Source organism: Protopterus annectens, chromosome 13.part0, assembly GCF_019279795.1.
Source record: "Protopterus annectens isolate FY-2018-M chromosome 13.part0, PAN1.0, whole genome shotgun sequence".
Lineage (NCBI taxonomy): Eukaryota > Metazoa > Chordata > Ceratodontiformes > Protopteridae > Protopterus > Protopterus annectens.
Window position 1 is genome coordinate 205,508,379 of NC_056747.1, and position 17,245 is coordinate 205,525,623.

Consider the following 17,245-nt stretch of genomic DNA (forward strand, 5'->3'; position numbering starts at 1 on the left):
CATCTGCCAACTTTCTTCCCAAATCCACAGAACAAGGGTGAGTGGTTTCTGCATTCATTGGATGTACACAGACAACTAAGATTCTACTTAAACAGGACAAAATCTTTAAGAAAATCTGAACAATCACTGGTGGCATTTGCTGCAGAGGGAAAGGCTATTTTAAAGCAGACTATTTCCAAATGGATAAGCCATTGTAGTCATTTCTGCTATATGCACCATGGTAAACCTGTCCCCAAGGAGATCAGATCTCATTCCACCAGGGCTGCATCTACTTCTGCAGCCTTTCTCGGAGGGGTTCGTACCAGAGACATTCTAGAAGCTGCCACCTGGAGCTCAGTTCATACGTTCACCAAACATTACCATTTACCCCTCTCCTCTAAACCCAGAGCAGGCTTTGCCACTGCTGTCCTGTAGGGCCTTATAGCTGCTTCTAATGCTGTATAAATCCATCCTCCCAACCATAGCTTTGGGATTCTGTCCAAATGTAATGACTGCAACAGTGAAACACGAAGAACATAGTACAGTTGTGTACACTTACCAGAAATGTAGATGTTCGAGTGTATTCACTGTTGCAGTCCTGGCTACTCTCCCACCAGCCCCCTGTGTTTCTCTAGCTATACCTCACATTTCTGCTACTATCTTCAGTAGCCTTTTTGGTGTATTTGCTTTTGTTTAGAGGTATATGTTTTGTGTTTATTTTATACATACATACACATATATATATATATATATATATATATATATATATATATATATATATATATATATATATTTTTTTTTTGCGTCGGCTGCATGTTTTATACCCCTGACGTCATGGAAGAAGGGACAGTGACCGATGAAGGACCCAAGACTTTGTTAATCAGGCTGACTGAGGGTAACCTGCCAGCAGATTACCCAAATGTAATGACTGCAACAGTGAATACACTCTGACATCTACATTTATGGCAAGTGTACACAACTGTACTTTTTTCTTTCTGGATGCATGTTTCTCATTTTCTCCTTGGACTGCTGTTCCTTCTGGGGCTTTTCAGTTCTGAGGTTTAGTGGATATAAAAAGTTTACACACCCCTGTTAAAATGCCAGGATTTTGTGATCTAAAAAAATAAGAACCCCAATAAATCATTTCAAAACTTTACCCACCTTTAATGTGACCTATAACCTGTATAATTCAATTGAAAAACAAACTAATCTGTTAGGGATAAAATATAAAAATAAAAAACCTACAATATGCTGGTTGCATAAGCGTGCACACCCTTAAACTAATAATTTGCTGAAGCACCTTTTGATTTAATCACAGCTTTCAGTCTTCTTGGGTACACACCTGCCATCAGTTAGAGACTCTGATTAACCCAAAATAAAGTTCAGCTGTCCTAGTAGGATTTTCTTTACATTTACTCAGTTGCCTGCTATAGAAAGAGCTATGGTTCGCAGAGAGCTTAAGAGTATGCTCCTTTGAGGCTTTTGAGGATTGACAGTCAACTTGTGGTGTTCCTTTGCTGGGCATACAAGTTCTCTTTGGTGGAAAAAAAATCTTCCATTCACTTATTTTTATTATTACTTTCCTCTTCAGGAAAGTTATTTTAAAAGTGAGTGTTCATTTTTCCTGTCAGTTTAAAAGTTGTTTCAAGTATTTAAAAAACTTGATCTGATGTAGTTCTCATGTCATCTTCAACCCGAGGGACCCATATCTGGCCACAGATCCGACTCAGCCGCATACTACAACTTTCGGTCCAGGCTCCAAGCTCATCCCCTACCCATAATGCCCCTGTCTTCCTCCTCCCCTCAGATCTCATTTGCTGCTCGTCAGAACAGCAGCATAGTTCCTCAGTTCCAAGCTACGTTTAACAGTAACAAGTTATATTGTGGTCTTTTCCTCTCTTTTCTTCTACTACTACTTCTTTGCAGGTACCGTCTTATCTTTCCTTTACCTCTACCCTATCCCTGTGCACTCAGCATCAGTTAAAAAAAAACTCTCTTCCATCTTTCTCCTTTCGTGTCCCACCTAACCAAAACAATCTGTTAAACAAAAAAGAAAAATCTAGCAAAGGTAGACATTCTACTGTGTGATTCCTTAAACCTCTTGTATTAGAGGTGGGATGGGATATATGCAAATTACGCTTTAAGCACTTGACGTGTTTCAAACCCATTGTTTTTTCTGTGTGACCTTTTTACTCATTGTTTGTTAGTTGGGATATTTTGCAGTCACCCTAAGGTTTATGGATATCAGTTGGGTACAACAACCCAGTGTTTCCAAATGTTAGCCAAACATTCCATTTATACTGTGCTGATGATGCCATAAGAAGCTAGAAACATGCATGTCCACAGCTAGTGGAGCTCGGCTTTATTGCCTGAATTTGTCCATAAATAGACTTAAAAGAAGTCATGGACATTCAGAATTGCTATTTAGCTGAAACATCTGATGTTCTTAAAGAGTAATTTGCATATATCCCATGTCACCTCTAATACAAGAGGATCAAGGAGTCTCACAGTGGAAAGTCTAGCTTTGCTAGATTTTTCTTTGTTTTTTAACCAATTGTTTTTTTCTGTGTGCCTCTTTACTCAGTGGTTCAGATTAAACGGCGTGGACAATTTCTTAGGAGTACAGTCCAGGGCACTTGATCCCCTGAGAAGGCCAACTTAAATATACTGATGGTGTGGCAGTGGGCGATTTTTTTCCAACCACTTAATTATAGACCATTTTCTGAGGAAGTTCAGCCTGATAGCTGTCAACTTGAACAGCTCCATCTTATTTTCTTATGGCTTGTGTCTCAGCAGCAAAGTGATTATTCATTCACTTATAAGAGCAATTTTTCATTGTGTGCCCGAGTACAGACTTGAGGCAAATGAAATTGCATATTTAAATGGAAAAAACAGTTTATGCATACTAAACATGTACTACAACAACAAGGTAGAAGAATATAAAACATGATAGGCACTTAAATGCATCTTAATAAAAATTACTTCAGAAAGCAGCCATGTTGAAAAACAAGCCATCCTCACTGTATCTTACTGACCTAGACTAGGATGGTTCCCTTTCCTTTCCTTTTTTTTTTTTTTTTTCTGTCCTGTACTCACCATTGAATTTAGATCTGTCTACAGAACTTCTGTCTTACCTGACAGGCATGATTCATCCCCACATCATCTCTAGCCTAAAACTGACTGCATGGCTTCTTTATATTGATAGCCAGGCAACCTGTGTTCTCTCTTTCGCCTGTCTGTTCCTTTCTGTTACCTTCCGATAACTCTTTACGAGAAAGTTCTACAGAAATTTATGGAGAAGATTTTTTTTCTCTTTGAATAGGGGAGTATCAGTTTTAACCTTTCACAGTTCCGATACATTCTCTCCTTGAATTTCTAGCCAGTTGATTTTAAGAGGGTATTAGGTTGTGAGGAGAAGTTAGACATTCGATAAACTTTCTCAAATTTCTATGTAGATTTTCAGAATTCTTCTCTAGCCTCCTGTAAACGTTGCAAAGCATTTTTTAATGGTTTTCTTCTACTTGGATCTCCTTGCAAAGGTCCCATACCTCCATGCTATATACATTTGGTACGGCGAACATTGACACACTCTTAGGTTCATAGGTTCATACTAGGCTATCTGCCCAAGGGCATTTATAAGCCTAGCCCAGAGTTTTGTGGCTTTCGCCACCCCTTTAGTTTGAAGGAAACTATGCCCATTATTTTGCTGTGCCTCTGTCAAGCAGTGACACTGAGGTAATCCCTGGGGTATATCTGCGATCTCCCATCCATTGGTCAAGATTTCTCTTGAACAAGGCCAGCGAGGTGCTCTGCCTCACATGTACCGGGATTTTGTTCCACAGCATAGGGAGTCTCTGGGTGATGAATCTGTCCCTCCAGCACGTCCTATTAATAACCGTGTCAAGGTTTAAGTCTCCCGCCCTTGTAGTTCTGAGGGATCTAGATTTTTTGAGGTGAAGCATGTTCATCAAATCTGGGTTTGACATGGCCTTGTATGTCAGGCACAGGTCACCTCTGAGCAAGTGGTAAGCGACTGAATAGAGCTGGAAGATTAGTACTAGGCTAACTTCCCTTGCGAGCCATTTGAACCCTAGCCAATTATCCCTTGAGAGACTCAAACCCTGCACCTTGTGTTTATAAGGCAAACACCTTAACCATCAGGCCACCCTCTTTTCAAACTACAGACAGATGTAATCTAAATTTCTTTACCTGGTACACTATCCTTTTAGTCGCATTTACTTCTGTTGGATAATGTCAGAACTTCTAGCATTATATTCTACGCCCTTGTTTTTCCACATGAATAGGGACACTTCACGGGTCTGTATTGAATCCACGAATGTTGACAATGTCGAATCCGACATTGTCGACACGTGAACAGCGAAACCGCAGAACATTGAAGAGGTAAACAGAAATCTCTGTAAGGGAAGATTTCCATTTACTTCAGTGTAGTGCGGTCTCTGAGTTGGTATATTTAAGTAGCGGGGGGTGCAGGGGGGCTTGCCCCCCTGCTTTACAGCAAGTAGGTTTTTTTCCTGACTTTTTTTAACTGTTTTTTATTAGGGATTCGATGTTACTGAACTTAGATGATATGGTGTTGAACATATCGTATTCGAAGTTCAGTAACTGAGTGTCTAATATAGACCCACATTTTGATGCTTCCTCCCAAATGAGGCTAAAGTCAGAATCCAGCATTAACCAACCAAATTAACCTGCTGTTTTTCCCAGGCTTTCCCAAATAAAGGAGAGTATATGCTGTGCTTACTAGATGTTTATAGATAATGGTGGTTCTACCTGCGCAAAACTAAAAACTTAGGAAGACTGATCAATTTTTGGCATCCTTGACACATCTCAAAATCTGCAAATTGGTCACAAATATAACTATAACCAAGTGGTTGACAGATTATATTTTGTTCGTCTCCATTAAATTGAATTTCCCCCTAACTAGCCACTAGAGGCTCTTTCAACTACACCTATGACACTTCCAGTGTATTCCAGTCTAGACTACGCATGGAGTCTAGTTATGGGACAGCTACTTGGTCAAATCCTAATGCCTTTATCATTCATTACAAATTGTAGCCAGTCTTGAGAGACCTTTGCCTCAACCATACTCGGGGATATCCTTCATTAAAGTCCGCCCAGAAATTTTGATAGCTGGGAACTCTGTCCCATGCATTGAGGAAGAATGAAAATGGTCAACATCAGATAAAGAATTTATGTACTTAACCATAACATTCCATCTGTGTTGTCCATTTTCATTCTTCATCTCCCCACCATCCATCCCCTTCCATTTATCACAAGTGAATTCTGGAGGAATTAAATTCTTTATGGTCTTCATGTCAAGCTGTAAATAAGATCTGAGGGATGTTAGGGGTAGTGCATTATGGGTAGGGAAGGAGCTTGAGGGTTTGTTGGTGGCCATGAGATAGAATAATGGCAGTCTGATCAGAGCATTGGATCCGAACTCATGTGTTGAAATATGAAAATGGACAACACAGATGGAACATTATGGTAAGTACATGACTTATTTTTATTCCGACTGCTGCTAAACAGTTCAATTCCAATCTTACTCTTTCTGATACATTCATCCACAACCCCTCTTTCACATTTTTGCACATGGGGTCAGGGTGTCCCTTCAATAGTGACTTTCATCTTGAGCCAAGGTTTACACCATCAGGTGACTACTCTTTTTGATAATGATGGGAAATTATTGATGTGTATGGGAAAATAGTGTATGCTTCTGCAACTGTGGTTTTCAGAATTTTGAATCGTCAGGCTCACGTGTTAGTTTGTTCTGACTTGTGAAAATATGATGAACGTTTGAGCTGCAGTTTCTTCTTGTTAGGAAACATCTGCTTTAAATTACTTAATTTCTTCCATTGTAGGAACCAGTGCTCTCTGTTTACAGTGTGTGTATGACTCTGATAAGTCTACCAGGCTATGCTATGGCCTCTGGTACTGTTTTGAGGTTTGCCTGGCTACATTCTCAAACCATCCCAAGAGGATGTGAATAAAGTTGTATTTTCTCTTTCATATAGAGATTCACCTTTTGATTCCTTTGCTGCAGTAGCAATCAAAAAGTGTTATAAAATGGGTAAGTTAAATCAGGGTATCTGTTAAGATTTTCTGCCTTCCTTTTTCTAATTTTCTAAGGGAATCTGTAACCCCTCATCCAGTTCTGGCAGAATGAGAAGGGTAATCCAGAAAAAAATCATGAATTCCCCCCCCCCCCAAACCTAGGACAGTCCAACTAGTCTGATGATTTTCCCTGTCCCACCATAGTACCCACTCTTCCTTTCCAGGAAGTCTGAATCTCCATTTTTCTCTTTGGCAGCACACCGTTTTAGAGAAATTTGTTCTGAAGATCATTCATCAAGGTTATATTATAGATGGTAGTGATGGGGTATTCCTCTTTGCCGTGAGTTATTCCTCCACCAGACAAGTTAATCTACACCTGTCCTTCATGCTGTTCCAGGGAGTGATCGAACCAGTTCTTCCTCCTCAACTTAGGAAAAAGTTTTTGGTCAAGGATGTTTTTACTGACAAAGAAGGAAGATGCTTGGAGACCAATTTTGTTTCTTCTTAAACTTGTTTGTGTTGGTGCCTAACTTCAGAATGGTGTAACTTCACAATCTGTTACCTCTTTTTTGTTTGCTCATTCAAGTTTCCTGGCAACTCTGCTTTTAAAAGATGCTTCTCATTCATTTTCATCCAGGCGTTTCTTAACATGTGTGTATTTGGATCACTTCATTGGTTCTTATCTTTACCCTTTGGACTGTCCACTGCACCAAGAAATTTCACTAAGTGGCTGTTCCAGTTATAGCTTGTTGCAGACTACTTTGGTATCCTATTTCTTTTTTCCATATTTGGAAAAGACTCTGCAAAGATAAGCAAGTCATCTGAAGTGTCATTAATCTCTTACTTGGGTGAGAGATCTCTTACACAAAGTTGGGATTCCAAGAGAACATTCAACAGTTCTGTTTGACTCCTGCACACAGGATTGTATTCCTGGGGTGTTAGCTGGACCTCTTAATGAGCTTTTTCTACCACAGGAACAGTAAATCTTTATCTACATCTATTTCTAAGATATTCCACTCTGACTTTGGTCACTGCAAGGGAATATTTCAGAATTTTGGGTCTCATGGCATCTGTGATTGTCATGGTAACCCTGACAAGACTCCACATTAGAGAGAGATGTAGTGTTAGAAGTCTGTCTGGTCTGGACATCAATATCCCTTCTCTTTTTAAATTGCAGTGCTGAGATTTGGCAGTAGAAAAATGACTTGTTTGAGGCAGCAAATATCCCTAAATTTGGGTCTCACCTTATCCTTCCTTGTTCCAAAGCAGTCAGTCATCACAGACCTCTTGAACTTGGCTTGGTGAGCAGTTTCTGGAGGGATAATGGTGCAAAATATGTGGGGCACTCAGGACATTTGCAAGCACATAAAGATGAAAGAGGTGCTTGCCCTCATCAAAGCACTCTTCTCTAAATCATCTTTGGACTCCAGGATCTCAAGTTGTTTCTGACAATGTGATGGTTATGTGGCACATCTTCAAGCAGGAGGGAACTAGGCTGTACCCCCTTTGTAGACTAGCCAGGTTAGCTTGGGGTATAGCTTCACTCTTCAGACAGCCTTCATTCTGCCAGCAATATTGTGAGGCAGACAAGCTGAACAGGAAAGGGTAGACTGTCATGTATGCAAACTAGATCAGGTTGTCTTTCATGATTTGACCCATCTTTGGTGAGTTCCTCAAGTAGACTGGTTTGCCTCTTGTCTAATCAGCTGGCAAAACACTTTTCCAGGACTTCATGCTAGAAGGCTTGAAAGACCGAATACTTTTTCATTTTCTTTGACAGGAATGTTCCTGTATAGTTTTCCACCCTTTCCACTGATGTACAGGGTACTTCTGAAGATTCAGAAGGAATCCTCCAAGATCTTTGTCATGACTCCCTTTTTGACCAAGGTAGCAGTGGCTCTCTTCCTTTGGAAATGGTCAGAGGCAGTTACTACAAGCTTCCTCACAGAATGGAGCTACTGACACAAGAACAGGGGTTCTTTATAAACCTGACCCCCCAACCCCCCAAACCAACTTCAACTGACTGAATGATGGTCTTCTTTTCCTTTAGGCATCTGTTTACTGAGGATGTGCAACAGGTATGAATGGAGAGAAGCCCTGCTGCAAGAAAAATCATACATTAACAAATGGATAATTTTTTTCTTGTTTGTGCCAGTAACAACATAACCAGCACCCATTCAGGGATAGTTGTTCTCTGGTTTTACAATAGTTGTATGAATTAGTTTCCTATTGCCTTTCTTACTCCTCCCCTCCATCAAAGTTCATTTATTGGCCATTTCAGCATGTCTGCCCATGGATCCCCCTCTTTCAAGGCTTTCTCATGTCAAATGTTTTTCAAAGGGGTTTTACTTAATAAACCTCCAAGAAAACCAGAGTCCCCTTCTTGGGATCTTAAATTTTGAGTTGGAGAAGCTAACACTTGCCCCATCTGAACCAGCTAATCTGGATGACTTTTTGAGGTTCTTCACTTGGGAAACAATTTTAATAATTGCTCTGACCACTGCAAGAAGAGTGAGTTAGCCCTATCTCATCTTCCATGATAGGGTGTCTTTGAGAGCTAATCTCTCTCTTATGCCAGGGGTCTTTGAGAGCTAATCTGTCTCTTATGCCTAATGTGGTATCCAAGCTTACTTTTAGCCAAACTATCCATTTTCTCTTCTTTTTTTTTCCAACTGGTCTTAAAAATGAGGGAGAAAGGATACTCTATTTCTGAAGGTATTCAGGATGGGCTCATCTACATCCTGGGTCTCTCCATTGGCAGATGAGCTTATTGATTTGGTCTCCCGCTGGGTTTGGAAGGAACCTGATGCCATGGAGCCTGTTCCCAAGTGTGCTGACAAGTTCTTGAGCCCCCCTCCGGATCTCTCCCATTGGAGTAAAGGTGTTATGCCTGATGCCATTATATTGTTTGTGGCCACAAAGAAGGAGCTAGCAGAGCAGACCTGCTCTGTCCATCCCCCGAACAAGGAGTCCCAGGCCTTAGACAGAGATGGGAAGTATGTATACACCTCAGTAACTTTTTTTTTTTTTTGCTGAGCACTAAATTATTTGGCACAAGTCTTCAGAGAGACCTGGCCCAGGTTGTCACCAGGTCTCTGTCAGAGTGCATATCAGAAGAGGACTTTAGTAAGGTCTCTCTCCAGTTGTCGACTCTTGAGTCTTTAATTAATGCATCGATGAGGTTGATTCCAATGTTGGGGAAGGTACCTATTGGGCAAGCCGAATCAGGCATAGCCCTAAGGAGACATGCTTGGTTGAGACTTTGGTGGTTTGTGGAACATTTTAAGGCATCTTTTACCGAGGCCCCCTTCGGGTCATCACTGTATAGACCATCGGTAAGATACCCTTACCCAGAGTGAGCAAGAAGGCAAGAACTTATCTGCTGTAGGGAGCTAGTTTTCTCCCTTGCAGGTGCCTTTGCCAAGGAGTGAGCATAGTGGGAAGAAAATGTTGTTCAAAAAGTCTCCGGGCTCTTTCCCAGATTCTCAAGAAATTCTCATCTAGAGGCAGAAGACGCTGCCTGAAAGGCAGAGGGGGTCCACAGAATCAGGGCTTCAGGGAACCCTTTTCTGACCGGCCATATTTGTGTTGAAGCTTGGCCTGACTGTCGTACTCTGGAGGCAGTCGGGGGGGGCAGATTCATTGCACCTAGACACCTTGACAAAAGCTAACAAATGGTACCTGGGTGCTAAACATAATTTCCAGAGGTTATTACATTCTCTCCCCCACCCCACCCCCGGAAAGAAGCTCCCTGATGTTCCACCCAGTCAGAGGGAGTACACCATGAATGAAGTTCAAAAACTTTTAGAAAAGACAGCCATCCAACTGGTCCCAGCCGCACAGCAAGGATGCAGAACTTATTCACGCTTCTTTATGGTGCCTAAAAAGACAGGAGACCTGCAGCCTCATATTGGACCTGAGCAATCTAAATCTGTTTGTCAAGAAGTTGAAGTTCCACATGGTAACAGTTCAGTCTATTCTGCCATTACTGCGCAAGGACGATTGGATGTGCTCATTAGACCAGATGCATACTGTCACATAAAAATCGACAAGTGCTCCAGGAGACATCTGCGCTTCCGGCTGGGAGCCAATCATTACCAGTTCAGAGCACTACCCTTTGGACACGCCACATCCCACAGGGTGTTTGACAAATGCATGTTGGTAGTGGTGGCTCACTTGAGACTGTGTGGATTCCAGGTGTTTCCTTACCTAGACGATTCGCTCCTGTTGGCTTTATCAAGGCATCAGCTGGAATTGGCAACAAAGTACCTCTTGCATGGCTTTCATCAGCTAGGCATCACAGTAAATTTGGCAAAACTGAATCTGATGCTTGTGCAGATAATAGAATTAATAGGAATAGAACTGAACACTGTCACACAAATACTAAGCCTGCCGTTACAGTGAGTATTGTCTCCATGACAGTAAGTTTAGCTGCTCTCCCCCAGCAAGACTTGTCCTAAGAGCTCTAGGTTCCATGTCAGCTGCCATACTTTGTGCCCTTAGCAAGGTTCCATATGTGAGTACTTCACTGGACACTAGAGGTCCAGTGGTCCATCCTATGTCATCCCTTAAATGTTCCCGTAAGAGCAGCTGCAATCTGCAGGCAGCATCTTTGATGATGGATGTCATCAGATGATCTTCACGTAGGCAGACCCATCTCTCTCCCATCCCCCATCAGCCACAGTGACGGTGGATATTTCCTTGTTGGGGTGGGGGACATTTTGGAGGAAGATTGGTCCAAGTCTTATGATCCGTCTTGATCAAATTGCACATCTGTGTTCTGGAGATGAGATCGTTCCTTCTGACGTTGCAAGTCTTTCAAGACTGTCTGCATCATGGAACGATAGCAGTTCATACACTTAACATATCCTACAAGGTATGAGTCTATTCTAAGTCTACGTATCCATCAAGGTATTAATTCCTGCTCAACACTAACCCTATTGTCCTCTCCAGTTTTGGAATACCCAAGGTGCATAACAATGTAAGTGGAATCCCCTTTTAGACCAGTTGTTTCGGCCAACCGCTCCAAAACCCATTCTCTGGCAATTTTGGTTGACATATGGGTCAAACGTGGTTGAGAAGGCTCCACACCTGGTCAAAGACTCTTGGGGCAACTTAAAGATCTTTAGTGTGAGGATTTAATATTCCTGACTGTAGATGTCAAGGATTTGTTTTCTAAAATACCAAAAACTGAGTGGTTGGAGCTCTTTGAGGAAACCCTCACTTCGTGTTCTGATCTAAACTATGATCAAATTTGAGGGGATGTATTTTCAGCAAATCAAAGGTGTAGTGATTGGGGGCCTTTTGTGCCCCAGTATATGCCAATAATGTCCTCCTAGGATGAGATCGGAAAAAAGTTTTCAACAGTAAATTTTGGTGCTTTATTCACCTGTACATTAGATATTTGGATGTCATATTTATTCTGTGGAAAGGCGAAAGGGAAAAAGTAGATGGCGTTATACTATATTTGAACAGTAATGAAAGGCACAAGCCTAAGATTAATTATTTAGACACACATATTTCACACACCAGGGATGGATTGACTCAAGTCCAATGAATATAGTAAAGACACTTTTTGTAATTCATATTTGCTTTTTGCTAGAAGTCATCCTATATTACAGAAAGAGTTTGACGAAGGGGGCAGGTCATACGGGTAGCAAGGATGACCTCGCATTTTGAAGACCTTGGGGAAGAATTATTCAAAGCATTACAAATGTTTTGTGAGAGAGGTTATCCAAGGAGAATGGTGGAAGACATTATTGGTGAGGTTTATAAGGAATGGAGGGGGTAAGTACAAGCCACTGTTGGGCGTGGGTCTCCACAAAAATAGTAATAGTGAAAATATTGTTTTGGAAAAAAATTGAGAAGGCATGTATTATTCCTTGTAACCATGTATCAAAGGAAATGAAGGACAACATTAGGAGAAATTGGAATATTTTCAAATTTGACCTGAAGATAAGTTAGTGATGGATGAGCCGTTATTTTTTTTACTAAAATCTGGTGCTAACCTCAAGAGATTGTTGGAAAACAAAAATAACAAATATGGTCGAGATGGGACAGGTACTAAACCCTGCAGTTCTTGTCACCAGTGTGGATACATCACTAAGATTAAGAGTATTATTTTACAAAACAAAATGCAAAGCAGAGTTGTCTTTAGGGGAGATAATTGTTGTTCAACAAAAAGTGTATTTAGCTAATTGTGAAACTTGTGGAGGGTTTTACATTGGAAAAGCAGAGCGTGCTCTGAGAAATGCAATCAAAAGACACTAATCCTTTGTATAAGCACTTCCTTTGTTGCAGAAATTTAAAAAAAAATTACCTTCAGTATCCTAGAGCAGATTGCAATAAGTCCCAGGGGAGGTGATTGGAAGAATTTGCTTATTAAGAGGGAATTGCAGTGGCAGCTGAGACTAGCTGAGACATTTCCACCAAGGTTAAATTACTTTCTGTAGCCGCAGTACTAAAAGAAAAAGCTGATTATAATGGGGGGTGCATGTATACATTTTTAATATATACATGTTTTTGAGTAAGAGCATGATATATAAAGAGCTTTTTTAATTTGGAAGCACATATATAAAAATATATAAAAAAGTTTTTTTTTTTTTTAGAAGGAAATATACCCTTCATATTAATTTTATTTTTTGTATTGGGTTCTTGTAATAGGATGACACTTTCTGGTATATGATGTGCTGTTTTATGTGAACATCATGTGAGAAATATTTCAATACTATTGGTGGTTTTATAACCAATTGCAATGATTTTTCTGTACATTTAAAACATTTAGGGACAGCATTTATTATATTCTGATGAAGTCCCTAGTTTGTTAGGGACAAAAACGCTCAAAGTTGTTTTATTAACTGTTTATGAATTTGTGGATTTTAAACTTGAACAATCCTCTGGTAAGTGCATTTATTTCTTTTGGTTACAGCAATTCATACAGACAACGTGTCAGTGGTTCTGGTATATCAACAGGCAGGGGGAACCCACTCTTACCCATTATGCATAGAGGCCATGAGAGTGTGGGAATGGGTGATCTCCTTGAACTGCCTTCTGATTGCAATGCACATTCTTGGGGAGACCAACGTTCTTGCAGACCAACTCAGCCGATCCATTCGGAGTCCACACAAGTGTTCCCTGAATCAGTCAGTCAGTAGTGAACCAGATATTTCGCTGATTTGGGCAACCTTGCTGTGAACTTTCTGCACCCCCATTGAACACCAAATGCAGCAAGTACTTCACTCTCATCCCCTCAACACGGGAGTCACCCAGGGATACTGTAGTACACAATTGGCTGCTGGGACTCTTGTCACCTATCCCCCCAGTTCCATTGATATAAGTCCTACAGAAAAAACATCAGGTTCAAGAGCACACTGATCCTCAGCCCCTTTCTGGCATCGACAGTTATGGTTCCACTTCCTGCGGTCTCCCACTAAGTATCCACCATGGATACTTGATCCTAGACAGGATCTGATTTCTCACCTGTCAGACCAACAGCCCCCCAACCTGAGATCCTTGAGACTAAGCACTTGGTTTCTCCACTTCCAGTGATTCTAAAAGTCCAGGCTAGCCTCTCCCATCTGACACATTATTCTTGCATCTCAAAAACCTGCTACCAAAACAGTTTACAATAATAAATGGAAAAGATTCTCAGTGTGGACATGGAATCAGAACATTGAGCTCTTCTCTGCTCCAATTTCAGTCATCCTACTTTTCTTAAGTTCTGTTTTCCAAGAGGGAGCCAGTTTCTCTACATTAAAATTGCAGTTGGCAGCAGTTGCTAATTTTCACATCACAGATGATTCACATCTGTTAGCTTCCATTTCAACATGTAGGTTATGCAAGGCCTTCATGAAGGGAATATTTCTTCTTAGTCTGCTGTTTTTCCATCACCCCTCTCATTCAAAAACTTATGTCCCTCCTGTATTCAGGGCTGTGAGCTTACACTATTCAAATAAGTGTTTCTGAATGTCCTTTTTTTCTTCTTTTTTCCATCCCTCTACAACAACAACAACTTCCTTATCCTAACACCTATTTTTCTCCCTCATTAATTCTGTAAATTCTGATAGCTTTGTTGACATGCTTGGGTTCAGAATATTTTTTTTCACCTGTAGTAGGACAGTATTCCTTTGTCTGTGATTGTCATTTCCAGTACGTAAATGTATAAATTGTTACTATATCGCATTTTTAACTTGCAGCTGCTATCGATTGTAAATCTGCCCACTAACCTAGTTGTCCAAGATAAGTAATTTTCATCCTGTTTTCTTTTTGTCATTGCAGAACAATCCAAGACGACCATACTACTGAACTGATGGCAGTAAAAGAATTTTAATCATTCAGATTTTTAAAGAACTCTTTCATAGTTGTGGTATTAGTTTACACCTCCTCTGTGGTGGTAAGATTTTATATTGCAAACCACACACAAAAATATTTAATGAACCACAAAGAGCTGCTTGGTGGGGTTGGGTCTAAACTAAACAGCAGAGTGCAGCTCGACACCTTTTGGAGAATTGCTGTGGATGGCCAGTATAAAAATGAGACATTTTTAAATTTTTATTTGAGTCTGATTTGAAATGTGTCCGTTTACTATGTGAAAACAGCGTTCTGTGTATTGCAGTTCAGTACCACAAAGCCTTCTGTGTAATACTGAACTGCAGTAAGTGATGGCAGATGAAACAAATTTGGAATTTTTTTTTTAAGTTTGCAGTGTAATTTTGGTCCGTTCTGTTCCAGTAAAATGAGATTTTCCAGTTTATGAAAAATGATGTCCGTAGAAGAGGATGGTTTCAATGATTTAGACTCCTTGCATTCTAAAGATTCTTGTGTCAGGTGTTGGGCATTGCTCAGAAGAGAAGCTTACCCACTGAAGCTACAATGGAAGTTGTCTGGATCAGTCCTCTTTAAAAGCACTGAGAAAATCTCCAGTCTATATGTTGACTTGTCGTTCATTTTTCAAAGTTTTTGAAGTAAACCTTAGTACTCCACATTCCATGAAAACTAAATTATGTATTGGTATTCTGCGCCTTTTGAGCAGAGGTAGTGTTTTTTTTTTTCTTCCCCGTATGCAGTGGATCCAGGGTGAAACCTCTGTCTTTTGTTAACTACCATATGCATTGTAGTCATCAGTGACTCTTCCTGTTTCTTTTAGGTCACACACACTACTGGCTTCTGCATAAATAAAACCTGTATTGCTCTGTAACTTGATCTGTGGTTCATATTTATTTTAAATGTGTTAATGAAGAAAATGTTTAACACTAATATTTATTTTATTTATTTCACTTTGGTGACTGGGGAAGTCCACTGGGCCACGAAGAGCACGTTTTCAGTGGAGGCCCGGGGCGAAAAGCACCAGTGATGATTAGACATTGCAAACAATCAATACAAACATTTTTATGTTCATAGAAATACAAAGTATACAGTTATACAATCATTTTTATATTCATAGCAATAGTGTAAAATTATTATAGATGTGATAACATAAACTTGGTACAGACAAGTTAGAATACAGGTGGATTTTTTTTTTTAGTGAGTAAGAATACAATTCATAATAGGGAGTAAAGTTAGGTGCAGTCAGTGACTGTCCAGTAAGGTTGTAATAGAGAGTTGTAATAGGTTAGTGTAGATATGTAAAGTAGGTGTAGTAGATGGTGGAGAAAATGAATACTTGGGGGGGGGGATTATGTATAAGATGAGAGAACAGGAGAGATTTGACTTTGTTGAAGTCAGGGGTAGAGCGAAGGGAGGGAGTGCCACAGTTTAGAAGTGGAGCAGGAAAGCAGGACATGGCCAGGGGGCCATATGAGGGCTTGTACACTTGTAGGAGGTTTTGGTTTTCTGATCTGAATGAGCAGTTAGGGATGTGAGGGGTTAATCTGGTAGAGAGAGGGGCAGCTGGCAGGTTTGTATAAGAGTTTATGGGCATTGGTGAGTTTAAGCAAGCACAAATAATTTGGCAGTTCGAGCCATTGTAGGATATGGAGAGAGTTGCAGTAGTGGGAGGAGTTTTTTGAGTTGCTGGTGAATTTACATATTTTATTTATGATTAGAGTTTGGATTGTAGTCCAAGTCAGAGATTGTTTAGCAGTGGAGCTCCATACATAAGAGAGGGGAGAAGGTAGGAGGAAGCTAGCGTTTTCCTGGTGGAGGGTGAGTGTGGTAGCAGTTGCCTGTATAGGAGACCTAGCTTTTGGTGGGTGTTTTGGTGACAGATTTAGATATGGGTGTCAAATTTTAGATGCTCATCAATGAAGACACCAAGGAGTTTGGTATTGGATACAATTTCAGTGGATATATTATCATTACTGAGTATAGAGTTTTTGTCACTTGGGGAGTTTCTGGGGGGGAGAAGATCAGCTGTTTAGTTTTATTAGCATTTAGGACAAGGTGGTAGGTGTAAATCCAGGGTTCAGTTTTGGAGAAGGCTGATTGAGTTTTTTTGAAGTAGTTCGGGGGTGGGAGTAAGCTTAGCAGATGATTGTAGAGTCTTCCGCTTATTGGATTATTGAGGAGTCAGGAATGGTGTTATAAAAGTTGTTGAATATATTGAATAGTAGTGGTCCTTGAATTGAACCTTGTCACCCCGGTGAGGGTGTGCAGAATGGGAGAGATAGAGGATTTCCATTGAACGGCTTGTTAGCGTTCAGAGAGGTAGAGTTGGAGTGGTTGAGAGATGAGAGTTGACTTGAGAGTAAAGGTTCATAGGTTGGTACTAGGCAATCTGCCCTAGGGCCTATACAAGCCTAACCATAATAATTCCCTGGATATTTCTTCCCACAATATTTACTTCCCTGGACCCCTGTCTAGCATGGCGACTGACATGATCCCCGGGGTGAATTTCCTATCTCCCATCCAATCATCAAGGTTCCTTTTGAAGAGGGCCAAGGAGGTGCTCTGCTTGACATGTATGGGGGCAGTCTATTCCAGAGTATGGGGAGTCTGTGGGTCAGGAACCTACCCCTCCAGCATGTTTTGTTCATTGTGATGACAAGGTTTAGATCCCTGGAGTGTGTGGCTCTGAGGGACTGAGAATGTTTTTCGTGTTTTACTGTTGCAGTCATTACATTTGGGTAATCCTGCTGGCAGGTTGCCCTCAGCCGGCCTGAATTCCAAAGTATTGGGTCCAGCATCGGCCGCTGTCGCCCCTTCCCTGACGTCAGGTCATCAAGAGTATAAATAAGCAGCTGACGCCATTTCC

At 40.7% G+C, this 17,245-nt stretch overlaps 1 long non-coding RNA gene across 1 annotated transcript in view; it reads left to right on the top strand.

Annotated features, from left to right (window-relative positions):
• Nucleotides 1-15,250, top strand: part of LOC122787156 — a 107,105-nt gene extending 91,855 nt beyond the window's left edge. The window contains exon 5 of the long non-coding RNA XR_006362544.1: nt 14,332-15,250. This is a non-coding gene — a long non-coding RNA (uncharacterized LOC122787156). The remainder of the gene's footprint in view (nt 1-14,331) is intronic.
• Nucleotides 15,251-17,245: the final 1,995 nt, after the last annotated feature.